Raw genomic sequence first — 21,227 nt, 5'->3', positions numbered from 1 at the left:
GGAAGCAGGCATTATGGTCCAACCGATCCATACTGACCACATTCCCAAACTAAATTAGTCCTATTTGCTTCCTCTTGCTTTAAAAATATGCCTCCTAGTTTTGAAATCCCCCATCCTAGGGAAAAGGTACCTACCATAAACCCTATCTACACCCCTCATTATTTTATAAACCTCTAAAAGGTCACCTGTTAATCTCCTAGTTCCAGTGGAAAATGTCCCAGCCGATCCAGCTTTTCTTTTTAGCTCCAGTCTTCCATACCTGGCAATATCCTGGTAAATCTCTTCTGAACTCTCTCTAGTTTAATAATATCCTTTCTACAACTGGGTGACCAGAACTGGACACAGTATTCCAGCAGAGGCTTCCCCAATGCCCTGTACAACCTCAACATGACTTCACAATTCCTCTACTCAAAGGACTGACCAATGAAGGCAAATGTGCTAAAATGATTTTATAAACCTCAATAAGGTCGCTCCTCCTATGCAACACTGAAAAATGTCTCAAACCCTTTATTCCTGGAAACATTTTTTCTGAACCCTCTCCAGTTTAATATCCTTGCTTTAACAAGGAGTTCCTGATTCCGAAATGAAAAGTTCCAAAGATCCTGAAGTGGAAAGTTGGAGCTCTTATTTTTATGGACCATATTGGAGCAGTGTTGCACATTGAAACACTGAAATGTCAGTTTTAATATTGGATGTTTTAGAAAAAGATTACAATATCTTTTAAGTTGAAGAAGGTTGGAAATATTGATGAACATAAGTCTCCTGTTCTGGATGAAATGCATCTGCATGCATTAAAAGAAATTAGGAAAGTGATAGCAGAGGTACTCTTACATATATTTAAAAATTCATTGGAGAGGGCAGCAAAGTATTAAGAGTACAGCTAAAATAGAAAATGGGATATTTGAACAACTCCAGAAAACTATAGGCCTACTTGCTTAATGTCAAAATTGGTAAGAAAGATAATGGAGTTTTTAATCAAATGTGTGATAGAGAAGTATCTTGAAACTGACAACATAATAGTAGTCTGTAAAAATGCTTGACTAACTATGCTGATGAATGCTATACAGAAATAATAGAAAAGATAGATAAGAGTCATTGAGGAGATGTTGTATATGAATTTTTAAAAGGTGAACTAACACTAAGTGGACTGATTATTCAGGTCAACAGGTCTGCAGTAGGCGAAACAAAAGTAACAAGCTTGTTAAAAACAAAGAGTTAAAAATGTCACAACATCAGGTTATAGTCCAACAGGTTTATTTGAAAGTATAAGCTTTCTGAGTACTGCTCCTTTATCAGGTAGCTAATGGGGCAGGACACAGAATTTATAAAGTAAAAGATCAAAGTGTGATACAACTGATGCGATGTATTAGACAAATCTGGATGGCTGTTAAGTTTTTAATCACTGAGAATGGGGGTGCAGGTTTTGATTGATATGTCAATCCCAGAGTTTCTTTCAAATAAACCTATTGGAAAATAACCTGGTGTTGTGTGATTTTTTTTAAAACTTTGTCCACTCCAGTCCAACACTGACATTTGTGGAACAGCTGTCATTCATGGGGGCTCTCTGTAACTAGAAGTCTGGGAACTCTCATTGCTCATCCCCTGGACTGCTGGAGATAAGGATGTGGAGACTGAATTCAAAGTATTTCTTGGTCGTTCTGGGGAAAGTTTGGAAACAAAATTCACATTTTGGAGAAAGGCTTCCAAATTCATAATACCTTTTGTATGAAAAATACTTCCTTACGTTTTCCCCACCAAAAACAGAAAAGACAACCAGGATGAAGGGTCTGGCAAAACCTGAGGTAGCCTTCCGCAAGCTTTGGTGCTGAAACAACTGTCCACAATTTCTGTTCACCATTTAGACATGGTACTATAAGTTGTAGGTAATTCTATGAATTTGCTACCTGAAGGACTGTTGAAGGGAGATTTGGTGGTAAGTTTGAAAAGGGAATTTGATATATCCTTGACTATAAATAGCAGGGATATGAGCACATTTGGATGGAATTAGGATTCATTGGATAGCTATTTTAAAAATTCAGGATTCTGAGATGCTGGTGTTGGACTGGGGTGTACAAAGTTAAAAATCTCTCAACGCCAGGTTATAGTCCAACAGGTTTAATTGGAAGCACACTAGCTTTCGGAGCGACGCTCCTTCATCAGGTGATTGTGGACGGCTCGATCGTAACACAGAATTTATAGCAAAAATTTGCAGTGTGATGTAACTGAAATTATACATTGAAGAATTGATTGTCTGTTAAGCCTTTCATCTGTTAGAATACAGTGATAGTTTCACTTCTTTCATGTGTAAATCACAAAACCCTTTTTTTTAAAAGTTGCATTCTCGGGTTAGCTGTTAACAATGGTGATAGCTAGACAATGTGTTGAAGGTGTTAGCCCCCTGTGTTCTCTGTCTATAACCTGATGTTTAGATTGATTCCAATCTAAAAAGTGAAATAACAGAGTTTTACATAAATTCATGCAGTTTTTGAGCTCAGAGTTCGACATGAATCTATGTGGTTTTTGAGCAAAGTGCAATGTAACTTTGTACCAAAAAAAATCACCACACACAATATATATGTGCGCATGTGGGTCTTTGTCTGTCTGTCTGGGGTGGGGGTTGTGAGTGAGAAAGTGTTTGTGTGTGTGTGTGTGTGTAGTGAATGCAGAGTGTCTTAAGTCTGCGAGGGGGTGCATGTGTCTATAAGGGTGTGTGTGGGTGTCTGTGTGCGCGTCAGTGTGTATCTGTGTCTATGTGTATGTGTAGGAATATCTGTGTGTTTGTGTGTGTAGTGCAATGTGACATGAACCCAAGGTCCCGGTTGAGGCCCTCCCTATGGGTAGCCTCTGCTCAGCCACTTTCCTCTGCTGCCTGTCCCGAAGTCCACCTTGTAGGATGGTCACCCGAAGGTCCGAGGCTGAATGTCCTGGACCACTGAAGTGTTCCCCAACTGGGAGGGAACCCTCCTGTCTGTTGATTGTTGTGCGTTGCCCATTCATCCGTTGTCGTAGCCTTTGTTCAGTTTCCCCAATGTACCATGCCTCTGGGCATCCCTGCCTGCAACGTATAAGATAGACAATGTTGGCTGAGTCACGAGTACCTGCCATGTACAAGGTGGGAGGTGTTCCCATGCGTAATAGTGGTATCTATGTCCACAATCTGACACGTTTTGCAGCGTCCACCGTGACCGGGTTGTATGGAGTTGTGCTGAGAGCCGGGCAGTTTGCTACGAACAATGATCTGTTTGAGGTTTGGCGGTTGTTTAAAGGCAAGTAGTGGAGGTGTGGGGAAGGTCTTGGTGAGGTGCAAGACCTTGATAATGTGTTGCAGGTCACGAAGAACATGGCATAATTTTTCAGCCCCTGGGAAGTACTGAACAAAGAAGGGTACCCTGTCAATTGCAGCCCATGTCTGTCTCCTGAGGAGGTCATTACGGTTCCTTGCTGTGGCACGTCGGAACTGGCGGTCGATGAGTTGAACATTGTACCCCGTTCTTGTGAGGGCATCCTTGAGTACTTCCAGGTGTCCGTCACGTTCCTCCTCATCTGAGCTGATCCGGTGTATGCGTAGGGCTTGTCCATAGGGAATGGCTGTTTTAATATGTTTTGGGTGGAAGCTGGAGAAGTGTAACATTGTGAGGTTGTTTGCGGTAGAGTGTGGTGCTGAGGTGTCCGTTCTTGATGGAGACGCACGTGTCCAAGAATGAGACAGACAGTCGAGTAGTCCATGGTGAGTTTGGTGGGATGGAAATTGTTGATGTCACTGTGTAGTTTTATCAGTGACTCCTCGCCATGGGTCCAGAGGAAGAAAATGTCATCAATGTACCTGGTGTACAATGTCGGTTGGAGATCCTGCATAGAGAAGAAATCTTGTTCGAACCTGTGCATAAAAATGTTGGCATATTGGGGTGCAAATTTGGTCCCCATGGCTGTTCCGTGTGTCTGGATGAAGAATTGGTTGTCAAAGGTGAAGACGTTATGATCGAGGATAAAGCGGATGAGTTGTAGGATGGTGTTTGGAGACTGGCAGTTGTTGGTGTTGAGTACTGAGACTGTTGCCGCGATGCCATTATTGTGGGGGATGCTGGTGTAGAGTGCAGAAACATCCATTGTGACGAGGAATGTTCCAGGTTCGACTGGTCCATGGGTGCTGAGTTTCTGTAAGAAATCCGTAGTGTCGCGACAGAAGCTGGGGATCCCTGTTCAATAGGTTTCAAGATACCTTCCACATAGCCAGAGAGATTCTCACAGAGGGTCCCATTTCCCGACACTATGGGCCCAGAGGCATGGTACATTGGGGAAACTGAGCAAAGGCTACGACAACGGATGAATGGGCACCGCGCAACAATCAACAGACAGGAGGGTTCCCTCCCAGTTGGGGAACACTTCAGTGGTCCAGGACGTTCAGCCTCAGACCTTCGGGTGACCATCCTCCAAGGTGGACTTCGGGACAGGCAGCAGAGGAAAGTGGCTGAGCAGAGGCTGATAGCTAAGTTCGGTACCCATAGGGAGGGCCTCAACCGGGACCTTGGGTTCATGTCACATTACAGGTGATCACCATTGCACTACACACACGCACCCACGGACGGGCACGCACCCACCCACGGACGGGCGCACGCACCCACCCACGGACGGGCGCACGCACCCACCCACGGACGGGCGCACGCACCCACCCACGGACGGGCGCACGCACCCACCCACGGACGGGCGCACGCACCCACCCACGGACGGGCGCACGCACCCACCCACGGACGGGCGCACGCACCCACCCACGGACGGGCGCACGCACCCACCCACGGACGGACGGGCGCACGCACCCACCCACGGACGGGCGCACGCACCCACCCACGGACGGGCGCACGCACCCACACACGGACGGGCGCACGCACCCACACACGGACGGGCGCACGCACCCACACACGGACGGGCGCACGCAGACACACACGGACGGGCGCACGCAGACACACACGGACGGGCGCACGCAGACACACACGGACGGGCGCATAAACCCTTGTAGACACACAGACTCCCACACATGCACCCCCTCGCAGACTTAAGACACTCTGCGCACGCGCACGCACACACGCGCGCGCGCACACACACATTCTCACACTCACAACCCCCACCCCAGACAGACAGACAAAGACCCACATGCGCACACATATATTGTGTGTGGTGAATTGTTTTGGTACAAAGTTACATTGCACTTTGCTCAAAAACCACATAGATTCATGTCGAACTCTGAGCTCAAAAACTGCATGAATTTATGTAAAACTCTGTTATTTCACTTTTTAGATTGGAATCAATCTAAACATCAGGTTATAGACAGAGAACACAGGGGGCTAACACCTTCAACACATTGTCTAGCTATCACCATTGTTAACAGCTAACCCGAGAATGCAACTTTAAGAAAAAGGGTTTAGTGATTTACACATGAAAGAAGTGAATCTATCACTATTATAACAGATGAAAGGCTTAACAGACAATCAATTCTTCAATGTATAATTTCAGTTACATCACACTGCAAATTTTTGCTATAAATTCTGTGTTACGATCGAGCCGTCCACAATCACCTGATGAAGGAGCGTCGCTCCGAAAGCTAGTGTGCTTCCAATTAAACCTGTTGGACTATAACCTGGTGTTGTGATTTTTAACTTAAAAATTCAGTGTTTTGCAGGATAGACTGTATGGTCACCTTCTGTGCTGTAAGATTCTATGACCCTGCCCACTCAACTGGACTTTCCACAATGTGTCCTATCCAAACCACACTGGAGCTTTTGATCTCTTCCTAAATCACATACTACCCTGACTTTTGAAATATTAGAATTCCATTCCTAAAGCAGTGTGAGAGTCCTTTCATTACAAAAACTGCAGCAGTTCAAAAAGGTAATTCACTGCCACCTTCAGAGTAACTTTCTGTTGCTTTGAGCAATATTGGGATTGCTGGCAAAACTATTATTTATTGCCAATCTGTAACTGCCCTTCAGTTGATTGCCTTATTAAGGCTTTTCAGAAGTCAGCCACATTTCTGTGGGCCCAGAATCATATGTAAGCCAGGCCAGGTAAGAATGATAGATTTCTTTTCTGAAAGGACATCTATTAACCAGTTGAGGATTTACAACTTTCAATGAACGCTGTCACGTCACCATTACAGAGTCTAACTTTATATGACTTGGATGGACAACAGGAAGCTAATAACAAAATTGTCTAATTGATTAAAGGATCAGTCCTCCAAGGAGCACTGTAACAAAAACTAACCCTCAAATTAAACTTATCTAATTAAATTAAAATTTTGCTTTTCTCCTCTCACAGGGGAAATGATGCATTCTAGCCAATGCAAAAAGTAACTTGTTTTATTTTTTAGATTTTCCAACTGGATTTAAAGGCCACAAATATCTGTGGTGGAATGTGAACCCACGTTCACAGACCAATATCCTGGATCTCTCAATTACCAGTCTGGTGACATTGCCACTATTATCGCTACCATTCTCCCCCTTAATTAGGGTCAAGCAATAAATACTGCTCTTTCTAGTGACATGCACAACTCCTGAATAGATTTTAAAAAACAGTTGCACCATGACAAGTTGCCATGATCACAATCTAAATAGCAATGTCACTTGATTTTATTTTTAATTGCCAGACTATGTCTAATAACAGTCTTGTTTGAACCTCTTCCTCCATGAATTGCATATATCCGGAAGCATTTTTGGCTTGAGGCTAAATTCTATTGTTATCACTTCCATCCCACTCCTGAGCCACTTTCACATTTTGAATCAGGCTGTTTGTAACTTCAACATTCAACTTTGGCCTGAGCTGAATTACCAGTTGTATGTACTCTACCCCCCAAGGTCACCTAATTCCACATCAAATATCTCTGCTAATCTCAGCCCATCTTGTAATCAATAACATAGATAGAGCATTACAGTGCAGTACAGGCCCTTCGGCCCTCAATATTGTGCCGACCTGTAGAACCAATCTGAAGCCCATCCATCCTACACCATTGCATTTTCATCCACATGTTCATCCAATGACCATTTAAATGCCCTTAAATTTGACAAGTCTACTACTGTCGCAGGCAGTGCATTCCTTGCCCCTACTACTCTGAGTAAAGAAACTACCTCTGACATCTCTCCTTTATCAATCACCCCTCAAATTAAGACTATGTCCACTTGTACTAGCCATCACCATCCGAGGAAAAGGACTCTCACTGTCCACCCTATCTAACCCTCTGATTATCTTGTATGTCTCAATTAAGTAACCTCTCAACCTCCTCTCTAATGAAAACAGCCTCCAGTTTCTCAACCATTCCTCATAAGGCCTTCCCTCCATACCAGGCAATATCCTGGTAAATCTCCTCTGAACCCTTTCCAAAGCTTCCGCATTCTTCCTATAATGCGACAACCAGAACTGCATGCAATACACTGTTTCAGGTAAAAGCCCTTCATCGTGTGGTGTAAAAGATCTGCCTGTAGAGCATGCAAAAGCCATACTTTGAATTGTATCTTGGTACACGTGACACAACAAATTAAATTAAAGAATGTTACCTGCCATTTGTCAGCCCAAGCCTGGATATTATCCAGATCTTGTTGCATTTGAGCATAGACCACTTCAGTATCTGCGAAATCATGATTGAGGACGAACATTGCATAATCATCAGCAAACATTCCCATACTAATGCTAACTTCTGATCTTCTGTCAGAGGGAAGGTTATTGATGAAGGAGCTGTAGATGGTAAGGCCCATGAGGAACTCCTGCAGAGATGTTCTGGACCTGAGATGACTGACCTGCAGCAGCAGCAACAACAACAACTTTCATACTTACCTATGATAAAGACAAATTGCAACTATCTCCATAAAACCACTCACTATACACCTGCAACCAGCAGAGTGTTTCCCCCGATTGCCATCACTTCCAGTTTTGCTATGGTTCTATGTGTAGTCATAACTAAAATCGTTTTTAGTTGTCATCTTATCCCCTTGCACTTTATCTTGCTTAAACATTCTGCTTGTAACACTCCTTATGTATAGCCCCCATTCTTTAAGGCATGTGTCAGATGTTGCATGTACACTGGCAAAATCTGGCTTGACCTCTTCATTGCAATCTTAATCCGTCAACAGTTATGCTGGGATGAGCAGCTGTTGCAAAAGAGGAGTAGTTGAGGACTCTTAATTTTTGAAAGATGAGGGGTAAACTAATTGGTTCTGATAGAATACTGGGTGTAGAGACGATGTTTCCACAAGCGGGAGAGACTAGGATCTGAGGGCACAGACTCCAAGTGAAGGGATCACCCTTTAGAACTGAGATGAGGACCTTCTTCGGGTGGTTAATCTATGGAACTTATTGCTGCAGAAAGCAGAGTGGCTCAGAGGTTAGCAATGCTGCGTCACAGCGCCAGGGACTGAAGTTCGATTCCAGCCTTAGGTGACTCTCTGTGAGGAGTTTGCCTATTCTCCCCTTGTCTGTGTGGATTTCCTCCAGGCGCTCTGGTTTCCTCCCACAGTCCAAAGATGTTCAGGTCAGATGAATTGGCCGTGTTAAATTGCCCATAGTGTTAGGTGCATTTGTCAGAGGAAATGGGTCTGGATGGATTATGCTTCGGAGGATCGGTGTGGACTTGTTGGGCCGATGGGCCTGTTTCCACACTGTATAGGAGTCTAATCTAGATGGGTGATAAATGCCAGTCTAGCCAATGACAGACTGTCATGAATGAATAAATACTTTGTTAAAATGTGAGACTCTCACTTTGTTCAATGATTGTTTTACCACAGTGATATAAGTTTCACCTGTACCAGCTCATACATTATACACATCAACTGGCAAGACCAAATCACCAAATGGGAGAAGTTAAAATGTGCAAAATCAAAGCTCTAAAAATTCAACTGACAGATCAATTTTTTTGGATGATAATAGAGGCCCAGATTCAGGTCCCACCTGCTTCAGAGTTGTGTGATAATATCTTTGAACAAGTTGATTTGAAAATATCTGGACAACCCTCTCCACCTGCAGCTTGATGCTGTAGTATTGAGACACTCATAACTTCTAGGAAATTACTTTTAAATTGAAAACAAGCAAACAGAATATCCCTATCAATAAAGAAAATACAGCATCTTCAAAGTGAAAAATCATGAAGCATGTTAACAGAAGTATAATCAAATAATACACTCGCACCAACCAACCAACCCAGTGCCCCATTTTAACTCCCACTCTGCTGAGGAGATGCAGGTCCTGAACCTCGTCCATTGCCACCCCCTTACCACCTGTTGTCTGGATGAAGAATCTGCCTCGGGACCCTTCAACCCCATGGTATCAATGTGGATTTCACCAGTTTCCTCATTTCCTCTACCCCCCACCTTATCCTAGTCCCAACCTTCCAGCTCAGCACTGCCCTCATGACCTGTCCTACCTGTACATCTTCCTTCCCACTTATCCACACTATCCTCTCCTATGATCTATCACCATTACCCCTGCCTCCATCCACCTATTGCACTCTCAGCTACCTCCTCCCCCCCCCCAACCCCATTTATCTCTCCACCCCCAAGGTTCCCAGTCTCATTCCTGATGAAGGGTTTTGCCTGAAATGCGAGAAATGCGATTTTCGTGCACCTTGGTTGCTGACTTGCTGTGCTTTTCCAGCACCACACTCTTGAATCTGATCTCCAGCATTTGCAGTCCTCGCTTTCGCCTCAATGGACACAGTCTATTATTCAGAATATCAAAGATTTGGCCAGAGGTAGTTTTGAGGAGATACATGAAAGAGAAGGGTAGTAGAGATACTTTGCAAGGCAATCCCAGAGTCTAAGCCTAAATGGCTAAAAGGCTTAGTCAACGACAATGTGCTTCCCTGCTCTTTTCTCCCAATGAGCCCAAGTCTGAAGACTGCAGCGTGGGGTTGAATAGTTGGAGAAGGTTACTGAGATAGGGAGGAGTGGAGTTAAAAAAGGATTAATATAATTTCGCTGTTGGGAGATCGAGAAAAAGTGGAAGCCAGAAAGGCCAGAACAGATCGGATAAAAAGGTGACACTGCAGGAGAGGACGCATATAGCAAAATTATGGATAAGTATGTATGTGCGTGCATGCATGCATTTGGAGAAAGAGGAGGTGTTATCAGTCAGCTCAGTTGGCTCAACAACCAGTTTATGATGCAGAGTGATACCAACGGTGTGGGCTCAATTTCTGCACCGGCTGAGGTTATCATGTAGGACTATATCGCTCAATCTCTCCTCTCACCTGAGGTGTACTCACTCTCAGGTTAAACCACCAGATACCCCTCTCTACTGTAAGCACATCCTTATGACCTGTTGGAAGTCTGCGACTTCACTCTTAGAGAGGGTAGATAATGACTAGGATGGTAAAGTATGGATGAGGGTTTCAGCAGCAAGTGACTTGATGCGGGTGTACAGTGAGTGGTTTTATGGAGATAGTTGAAACTTGTTTTTATAATAGGCAAGTATTTGGTTAAAAATAATATTACTTCTATTGTTTTGTGTCTGAGTATGTTCATCATAATTTATGTATAATTGATGCTGGAGATTAGAGTCAAGAGTGTGGTGCTGGAAAAGCGCAGCACCACAGGTCAGGTCCCAGGTCAGGCAGAATCTGAGGAGCAGGAGAGTCAATGTTTTGGTCAAAACCCTTCCTGATGAAGGGCTTTTGCCCAAAACTTCAATTCTCCTGCTTCTCGGATGCTGCCTGACCTGTTGTGCTTTTCCAGCACCACACACTCTATTGCCCAACTGTAATTGCTGCCTTCTTGAACTGCTGTAGTCCATGGGGTGTAGGTACACTCAATGCTGTTAGAAAGGGAGAGCCAGGTGTTTGACCCAGTAACAGTGAGGTATAGTTTATATATATATATATTTCCAAATCAGGATGGTGTGTGGCCTTGAACTTCTAGGTGGTAATGTTCCTTTGCATCTGCTGCCCTTTTCCTTCGAGGTGTGATAGAAGTCATATGTTTAGAAGGTACTATTGAAGGAACCATGGTGAGTTCTTGCAATGTCTCTTGTAGGTAATACACACTGCTGCCACCTTGCAATGATGTTAGATGTTGTGCACAGGATGCTAGTCAAGTGGCTGTTTTTCCTGGATGATGTTGACCTTTCGAATGTCATTGAAACTGTAACCATGCATGCAAGTGGAGACTATTCTATCATACTCTTGACTTATGTCTAATGATGGAGAATCAAGAGTGTGTTACTGAACGTACAATTTCTAGTTTCTGACTTGCTCTTGTAGACACAGTATTTATATCATTATATCATTTATATCATTAGTTCAGTTTCTGGACAATGGTAACTATCTGTTGTCTTTAAGCTTTGTAATGACTTGGTGAGCCAGTTCACTTCAAAGGTAGTCGCATTGCTCTGGGTCTGGAGTAAAAGTTTGGGCCAGACCAGGTAGGGCTGGCAGATTTCCTTCCCTAAAGGGCATTAATGAACCAGGTGCATTTTCAAGATGGTTTTAAAGTCACTATTATATTACCTTCTGTGGGAGTTGGTTAACTCAGTTAGCTGGATGATTGGTTTATGGTACAGAGTGACACCACTAGTGCAGGCTCAATTCCTACACCGACTAAGAGTGCCATGAAGATCCCACATTCTCAATGTTGCCCCTCACCTGGGGGGTGGTGACTTTCAGATTAAGCATTCCATCAGTTGTCTCTATTTCTCTATAGAGAGAGAATAGTCCTTTGGTCCTCTGGATCGTTGGCGACTTTACTTTTGTTCTACGTGCTTTTAAATCCAGATTTATTATTCCACCTACCTTGTTGGAATAAGAGCCCATAACCCCAGGACATTACCTGCACTCTGAATTACATTACAGCTGGGCTGCTCTTTAACTTAAAATATGATAGACTTTAAATTTTGTGTGTGACTTGATACTGTGCTGCATTGTTAGTTTGTTAACAATTCACTTTTCATGTGATAAACATTTGGCTTTTTTGAACACTGCTTGTTCATTGATAATATTTTCAAATAAGTGAAGTCCTCAAAAACAAGAAATTCAGTATTTCATATGATACGGACTGAGTGGCAATTGATGTATTGCCCTTGCCGTTGGGTTGAGAATTGTCATAATTCTTTATAATACAGGCTAATCTATTCATAGCCACTTTCTGAATGTGTACTTTAAATTACTCGTTGTCAGATAAAAAGCCTGTTAATGAATTTCCCCCCAACCTTACTGAAACAAATGTTTGAAATTGTATGCCTGAGTCTGCAATCAGACTTTTACTCTTACCTTTGCATCACTCCATTCAAAATGTTAAGTGCCGTCCAGCATGCAGTTGATGAATCATATGTCAGCATACATTCTTCAAGCAACCACAATTGTGGAAGATTGTGTTTCACTCTACATTTCTCTTGTCTTTGTGTAAAGATCATATTGCACTGTCTTGTTGCAAATCAAAATTGGAGATGCACCATTAGTTTTCATGTACATATTCTGCTTTCTGTTTATAGAGTCATAGAATCAGAGAGATGTACAGTATGGAAACAGACCCTTTGGTCCAACCTGTCCATGCTGACCAGATATCACAGCCCAATCTAGTTCCACCTGCCAACACCTGGCCCTTATTCCTCCAAACCCTGACTATTCATATATCTCCAAATGCCTTTTAAATGTGGCAATTGTACCAGCCTCCACCACTTCCCCTGGCAGCTCTTTCCATACACGTACCACCCTCTGCGTGAAAACATTGCCCCTTAGGTCTCTTTTATATCTTTCCCCATTCACCCTAAACCTATGCCCTCTAGTTCTGGACTCCCCCCACCCCAGGAAAATGCCCCTCATAATTTTGTAAACTTCTACAAGGTCACCTCTCAGCCTCTGCCGCTCCCAGGGAAAACAGCCCCAGCCTGTTCAGTCTCTCCCCATAGCTCAAATTGTCCAACTCTGGCAACATCCTTCTAAATCTTTTCTGAACCCTTTCAAGTTTCACAACATCTTTCCGACAGGAAGGAGACCAGAATTGCATGCAATATTCCAACAGTGGCCTAACCAATGTACAGACGCAACATGACCTGTACTCAATACTCTGACCAATAAAAGAAAGCATACCAAGCGCCGCTTCACTATCCTATCTACCTGCGACTCCATTTTCTAGGAGCTATGAACCTGCAATCCAAGGTCTCTTTGATCAGCAACACTCCCGGGGACCTTACCATTAAATGTATAAGTCCTGCTAAGATTTGCTTTCCCAAATGCAGCACCTCTCATTTATCTGAATTCAATTCCATCTGCTACTTCTCAGCCCATTGGCCCATCTGAACAAGATCCTGTTGTAATCTGAGGTAACCTTCTTCGCTGTCCACTACACCTCCAATTTTGGTGTCATCTGCAAACTTACTAACTGTACCTCTTATGCTTGCATCCAAAACATTTATGAAAATGACAAAAAATAGAGGACCCAGCATCGATCCTTGTGGCACTCCACTGGTCACAGGCCTTCAGTCTGAGAGACAACCCTCCACCACCACCCTCTGTCTTCTACTTTTGAGCCAGTTCTGTATCCAAATGGCTAGTTCTCCCTGTATCCGTGAGATCAAACCTTGCTAACCAGTCTCTCATGGGGAACCTTGTCGAACGCCTTACTGAAGTCCACATAGATCACATCTACCGCTCTACCCTCATCAATCTTCTTTGTTACTTCAAAACACTCAATCAAGTTTGTGAGACATGATTTCCCACACACAAAGCCATGTTGACTATCTCTAATCAGTCCTTGCCTTTCCAAATACATGTACATCCCGTCCCTCAGGATTCCCTCCAACAACTTGCCCACCACCGAAGTCAGGCTCACTGGTCTGTAGTTCCCTGGCATGTGCTTACCACCCTTCTTAAACAGTGGCACCATGTTAGCTAACCTCCAGTCTTCCGGCACCTCACCTGTGACTATCGATGATATAAATATCTCAGCGAGAGGCCCAGCAATCACTTTTCTAGCTTACCACAGAGTTCTTGGCACACCGGATCAGGTCCTGGGGATTTATCCACCTTTGTGTTTCAAGGCATCCAACACTTCCTCCTCTGTAATCTGGACATTTTTCAAGCTGTCATCATCTATTTCCCTACAGTCTATATCTTTCATATCCTTTTCCACAGTAAATACGGATGCAAAATACTCATTTAGTATCTCCCCCATTTTCTGCAGCTCCACACAAAGGCCGCCTTGCTGATCTTTGAGGGGCCCTATTCTCTCCCTAGTTACCCTTTAGATTCTCCTTAATTCTATTTGCCAAAGCTATTTCATGTCCCCTTTTAGCCCTCTTGATTTCGCTCTTAAGTATACTCCTACTGCCTTTATAATCTTCTAAGGATTCACTCGATCGATCCTGTCTATCCTTCTTTTTCTTAACCAAACCCTCAATTTCTTTAGTCATCCAGCATTCTCTATACCTACCAGCCTTTCCTTTCAGGAGAAAGTGAGGTCTGCAGATGCTGGAGATCAGAGCTGAAAATGTGTTGCTGGAACAGCGCAGCAGGTCAGGCAGCATCCAGGGAACAGGAGAATCGACGTTTCGGGCATAAGCCCTTCTTCAGGAATGAGGAAAGTGTGTCCAGCAGGCTAAGATAAAAGGTAGGGAGGAGGGACTTGGAGGGGCGTTGGAAATGCGATAGGTGGAAAGAGGTCAAGGTGAGGGTGATAGGTCAGAGTGGGGTGGAGGTGGAGAGGTCAGGAAGAAGATTGCAGGTTAGGAAGGCGGTGCTGAGTTTGAGGGATTTGACTGAGACGAGGTGGGGGGAGGGGAAATGAGGAAACTGGAGAAATCTGAGTTCATCCCTTGTGGTTGGAGGGTTCCTAGGCGGAAGATGAGGCGCTCTTCCTCCAACCGTCGTGTTGTGATCTGGCGATGGAGTCCAAAGACCTGCATATCCTTGGTGGAGTGGGAGGGGGAATTGAAGTGTTGAGCCACAGGGTGGTTGGGTTGGTTGGTCCGGGTGTCCCAGAGGTGTTCTCTGAAACGTTCCGCAAGTAGGCGGCCTGTCTCCCCAATATAGAGGAGGCCACATCAGGTGCAGCGGATGCAATAGATGATGTGTGGAGGTGCAGGTGAATTTGTGGCGGATATGGAAGTTTCCTTTGGGGCCTTGGAGGGAAGTGAGGGGGTGGTGTGGGCGCAAGTTTTGCATTTCTTGCGGTTGCAGGGGAAGGTGCCGGGAGTGGAGGTTGGGTTGGTGGGGGGTGTGGATCTGACGAGGGAGTCACGGAGGGAGTAGTCTTTACGGAACGCTGATAGGGGAGGGGAGGGAAATATATCCTTGGTGGTGGGGTCCGTTTGGAGGTGGCGGAAATGACGGCGGATGATACGCTGTACATGGAGATTGGTGGGGTGGTAGGTGAGGACCAGTGGGATTCTGTCCTGGTGGCGGTTGGAGGGGCGGGGCTCAAGGGCGGAGGAGCGGGAAGTGGAGGAGATGCAGTGAGGGCATCGTCGACCATGTCGGGGGGACATTGCGGTCCTTGAAGAAGGAGGCCATCTGGGTTGTACGTTTTTGGAACTGGTCCTCCTGGGAGCAGATGCGGCGGAGACGAAGGAATTGGGAGAATGGGATGGCGTTTTTACAGCGGGCAGGGTGGGAGGAGTCCAGGTAGATGTGGGAGTCGGTCGGTTTGTAGTAGATGTCCGTGTTGATTCGGTTGCCTGAGATAGAAATAGAAAGGTCGAGGAAGGGGAGGGAGGAATCTGAGACTGTCCAGGTGAATTTGAGGTCAGGGTGGAAGGTGTTGGTGAAGTGAATGAACTGTTCAACCTCCTCGTGGAAGCACGAGGCGGCGCTGATACAGTCACCTCTTTCCACCTATCACATTTCCAATGCCCCCCCCCCCAAGTCCCTCCTCCCTACCTTTTATCTTAGCCTGCTGGACACACTTTCCTCATTCCTGAAGAAGGGCTTATGCCCGAAACGTCGATTCTCCTGTTCCCTGGATGCTGCCTGACTTGCTGCGCTGTTTCAGCAACACATTTTCAGCCTTTCCTTTCACCCTGACAGGAATATACTTTCTCTGGATTCTTGTTATCTCATTTCTGAAGGCTTCCCATTTTCCTGCCGTCCCTTTACCTGCCAACATCTGCCCCCAACTTTTGAAAGTTCTTGCCTGATACCGTCAAAATTGGCCTTTCTCCAGTTTAGGACTTCAACTTTTAGATCTGGTCTATCCTTTTCCATCACTATTTTAAATCTAATAGAATTATGGTTGCTGGCCCCAAAGTGCTCCCCCACTGACACCTCAGTCACCTGCCCTGCCTTATTTCCCAAGAGTTGGACATGGTTATTCAATCTCTCCAAATTAACTGTAAATCATGGTAGATCGAGTACATCTTCAGATTTAAAATTGTCTGCTAACATGCTTATGATTATTCTATCTTGCATTGCACTCCCATAACATATAGCCAGACTGTATGCAACTATGAAGTATTGGTGCTTTTAGGAATCATCAATGATGTAAAACTGTAATATTAAATCTTCTGGTATTTGATAAACATTTGAAACGACTCTGTTTAGGTAATAAACTTGTAAGGAGTCCTGTGTATTCCAACAGCAAAGTAGTTGTAGGAAATAGGAACTGGGGGTATTGTTTAAAAGTTACAGGTAGCCAACTTAAATTAGATGAAACTTTTTTTTGGCTGAGGTTTATGGGTCTTTCAAACTCTGCTTCCATCCTCTTGCTAGGAAAAGAGGCTTTGAATAGTTTTGAGGTAGATGTAGGTGGATTCTTGTTAAGCAAGAGGTTGAAAGATGTAAATGGAAATGCAGGTTTAAGTTAACAAACCGATTACCCGTGATCTTATTGAATGGCAGAAAACGGGGCTTAAGGGGCTGAAATGCATACTTATGCTCCTTGTTTATATGAGTATGCCCTTTGAGTCTGATCCTCCATTCAGCGAGATGATTGATAATCTGATTTTGATTTCAACTGTACTAGCGTGTTTTGAGAAGATTTGTAGCTCAGATGGAGGTTCCGGACGTAGGTTTGCCCGCTGAGCTGGAAGGTTTGTTTTCAGACATTTTATCACCATACTAGATAATATCTTCAGTGAGCCTCTGGCTGAAGCACTGCTGGCATAGCCCGCTTTCTATTTATGTGGTTAGGTTTTCTTGGGTTGGTGGTGTCGTTTCCTTTGGTGACATCATTTCCTGTTCTTTTTCTCGGTGTGATAAATGGGATCCCATTCAATGTGTTTGTTGGTAGAGTTCTGATTGGAATGCCATGCTTCTAGAAAATCTCGTGCATGTCTCTGGCTTGTCCGAGGATGGATGTGTTGTCCCAGTTGAAGTGGTGTCCTTCCTCATCTGTATGTAAGGATATCAGTGAGTGTGGGTCATATCTGTTTGTTGCTAGTTGATGTTCATGTATTCTGGTCGCAAGTTTTCTGCCTGTTTGTCCAATGTAGTGTTTGTTACAACCCTTGCAAAGTACTTTGTAAATTTTGTTTGTTGTCTGTGTAGGGTCATTCAAGTTCATTAGCTGCTGTTTTAGTGTGTTGGTGGGTTTATGGGCTACCATGATGCAAATGGGTCTGAGTAATCTGGTAGTCATTTCAGAGATGTCTTTGATGTAGGGGAGAGTGGCGAGGGTTTCTGGACATGTTTTGTCTGCTTGTTGGGGTTTGTTGCTAAGCAGTCGGCTGACTATGTTCATTGGGCACCTGTTCTTTTTTAATACACTGTATTCAGTGTGGATGTTGGGATGATTGCTTCTGTAGTTCAGTATTTGTACAGTATATGTTGTTTTCTTGTAGACGCTGATTTGAAGTTCCCTATTGGCTGTTCGCTCTACTGTGGCATCTAGGAACGGCAAGTTTGTTGTTGTTTTCCTCCTCTTTAGTGAATTTTATGCCAGTAAGGGTATTGTTGATGGTCTTGAAGGTTTCCTCTAATTTTTGTTTAGTAATGACGAAGGTATCATCAACATAGTGGACGCAAAGTTTGGGTTGGATGGTTGGCAGAGCTGTTTGTTCCAGCTTCTGCATCACTGCCTCTGCTAAATCCTGATATTGGAGATCCCATGAGTGTTCCGTTGGTTTGTCTGTAGGTTTTGTTGTTGAAGAGGAAGTGGGTGAAAGGCATAGGTCCACAAGCTTGATGATATTGTCCTTGCTGATGAAGTTGGTGGTGTTTGGTGTATGTGTCTTTGGTTCTTTTAATAATGTAGTCAGTGTTTCCTTGGCCAGGTTGATGTTGATAGATGTGAACAGGGCTGTTCCATCAAAGGAAACCATTATTTCATCCTCTTCAATCTTGGTGTCTTCTTTGGTCTTCAGGAATTCTTGGATGGAGTGGATGGAGTGGCAGGAGTTTTCTACTAAGTGTTTTAGTCTTTGGGTGTAGCTCCTTGGCCGATCTATAAGTAGGTGTTCCAGTAAGTGAGACTGTGGTTTTGAGCAGGGCTCCTGGTTTGTGAATTTTGGCTAATCCGTAAAAGCATGGTGTGTTGGATCTGTTTGGTTTCATTTTTTGAAAGTTGGTCTTATTCATTTCTCCAGATTTCTGAAGATTTTTGAGTAGGGGTGTGATTCGGTTCTCTAGTTGTGGGGTCGGGTCTATCGCCACTTGTTTGTAAGTATTGGTATCTGCAAGTAGTACATTTGCTTTCTCAATGTAGTCTCTTTGATTTAAAGTGACTGTCCAGGGTCCTTTGTATTTAATTTAACAATCAGCATTCGAAATAGAAATCAGCAATATTTCCTGCTTTTGAACATTTTGCATTGATTGCTGCAGAAGGTGCATAACTATAACTTTTTCAGTTATATGTATTCAATTATTCAGCTAATAATGCTCCAGTTAGTCTGCTAATACTAAGTGTTTGAATTCTCATGCCCCAGTGAACAAGTTAATTTCAGCAGTCATGGCCTTCAGGGGAGTGGGAAAAAAATGTTGTTTGGGGGAGATTTCTTTTTTAAACCTATGAATTTAGCAGTTTTCAAAGAGCAATAAAAATTGTAGCTGGTTTACCTCACTCAAATAACGCTATCTCTTTTCTAGGTTTTTGGACCATGGTTCCTGTATTCTCATCTTGCTCGAACTCAAAATGAAAATAATCCTGAGCAATACCTCAAGGTTTGCTGTACGATTCATTCTGCCGGGTAGGTTCCTGCTCATTTTAGGTAACTGGCGTAAGTTCTGGAGTTTGAGCTCTTGTATTTTTATCATTGTTTTTAGTTCTATGTTAGACTACAGGGAAATTATTTATCTTGGCCATATATATAATGTACAATAATGCTGAGAGGTGGGTGTCATTAGTTTTGCAAGCATTTATTGCCCATTCCTAATTGATCAAAGGGCTGTTGAGAGTAATCCACATTATTGTGGATCTGGTCACACGTCAACCAGCCCAGTCAAGACAGCATTTTCCTTCCCTAAAGGATATTCGTGAACCAGATGAGTTTTTCTGACAATTTACAATGGTTTTGTGGTTTCATTAGACTCTTAATTCCAGATGTTTGTTGAATTCAAATTCTACCATCTGGTATGACAAGTCCCCAGAATATTATCTGGACCTCTGGATTAATAGTCTAGCGGTATTCAGTATTTGCTGATGCCACAACTGTGGGCCAGTTCACATAGAGTCATAGAGATGTACAGCATGGAAACAGACCCTTCGGTCCAACCTGTCCATGCCGACCAGATATCCCAACCCAATCTAGTCCCACCAGCCAGCACCCGGCCCATATCCCTCCAAACCCTTCCTATTCATATACCCATCCAAATGCCTCTTAAATGTTGCAATTGTACCAGCCTCCACCACATCCTCTGGCAGTTCATTCCATACACGTACCACCCTCTGCGTGAAAACATTGCCCCTTAGGTCTCTTTTATATCTTTCCCCCCTCACCCTAAACCTATGCCCTCTAGTTCTGGACTCCCCCCACCCCAGGAAAAGGACCTTGTCTATTTATCCTATCAATGCCCCTCATAATTTTGTAAACCTCTATAAGGTCACCCCTCAGCTTCCGACGCTGCAGGGAAAACAGCCCCAGCCTGTTCAGCCTCTCCATATAGCTCAAATTGTCCAACCCTGACAACATCCTTCTAAATCTTTTCTGAACCCTTTCAAGTTTCACAACATCTTTCCAATAGGAAGGAGACCAGAATTGCACGCAATATTCCAACAGTGGCCTAACCAATGTCCGTACAGCCGCAACATGACCTCCCAATTCCTGTACTCAATACTCTGACCAATAAAGGAAAGCATACCAAATGCCTTCTTCACTATCCTATCTACCTGCGACTCCACTTTCAAGGAGCTATGAACCTGCACTCCAAGGTCTCTTTGTTCAGCAACACTCCCTAGGACTTTACCACCAAGTGTATAAATCTTGCTAAGATTTGTTTTCCCAAAATGCAGCACCTTGCATTTATCTGAATTAAACTCCATCTGCCACTTCTCAGCCCATTGGCCCATCTGGTCCAGATCCTGTTGTAATCTGAGGTAACCCTCTTCGCTGTCCACTACACTTCCAATTTTGATGTCATCTGCAAACTTACTAACTGTACCTCTTATGCTCGCATCCAAATCGTGTAAATGACAAAAAGTAGAGGAGCCAGCACCGATCCTTGTGGCAATCCACTGGTCACAGGCCTCCAGTCTGAAAAACTCCCCTCCATCACCACCTTCTGACTTCTACCTAATCAGTCCTTGCCTTTCCAACTACATATACATCCTGTCCCTCGGGATTCCCTCCAACAACTTGCCCACCACTGAGGTCAGGTTCACTGGTCTATAGTTCCCTGGCTTGTCTTTACCATCCTTCTAAAACAGTGGCACCACGTTTTCCAATCTCCAGTCTTCCGACACCTCACCTGTGACTATCGATGATACAAGTATCTCAGCAAGAGGCCCATCAATCACTTCTCCAGCATCCCACAGAGTTCTCGGGTACACCTGATCAGGTTCTGGGGATTTATCCATCTTTAACCGTTTCAAGACATCCAGCACTTCTTCCTCTGTAATATGGACATTTTGCAAGATGTCACCATTTATTTCCCTACAGTCTATATCTTCCATATCCTTTTCCACAGTAAATACTGATGCAAAATATTCATTTAGTATCTCCCCCATTTTCTGTGGCTCCACACAAAGGCCGCCTTGCTGATCTTTGAGGGGCCCTATTCTCTCCCTAGTTACCCTTTTGTCCTCAATATATTTGTAAAAACCCTTTGGATTCTCTTTAATTCTATTTGCCAAAGCAAACACTGCCATCATAACACAGACTGTGTGCAATTT

The 21,227-nt window shown here is 44.0% G+C and overlaps 1 protein-coding gene across 4 annotated transcripts in view; it reads left to right on the top strand.

Annotated features, from left to right (window-relative positions):
* Positions 1–21,227, top strand: part of ark2n (arkadia (rnf111) N-terminal like PKA signaling regulator 2n) — a 126,984-nt gene that overhangs the window by 24,211 nt on the left and 81,546 nt on the right. For 3 of the 4 annotated variants that reach the window (XM_087990949.1, XM_043713464.2, XM_087990951.1), the window contains exon 2: positions 18,986–19,086. The gene's annotated coding sequence lies outside the window, so the exon portion shown is untranslated. Of the gene's footprint in view, positions 1–18,486; positions 18,560–18,985; positions 19,087–21,227 lie in introns of all 4 variants that reach the window. The other variant, XM_087990950.1, reaches the window with a different exon arrangement.

Source organism: Chiloscyllium plagiosum, unplaced genomic scaffold (genome assembly GCF_037043375.1).
Source record: "Chiloscyllium plagiosum isolate Xiang-an unplaced genomic scaffold, Cpla_swu_hap1 HiC_scaffold_1, whole genome shotgun sequence".
Lineage (NCBI taxonomy): Eukaryota > Metazoa > Chordata > Chondrichthyes > Orectolobiformes > Hemiscylliidae > Chiloscyllium > Chiloscyllium plagiosum.
Note: the sequence above shows the minus strand (reverse complement) of the source record. Positions and strands in the feature narration are given on the sequence as shown.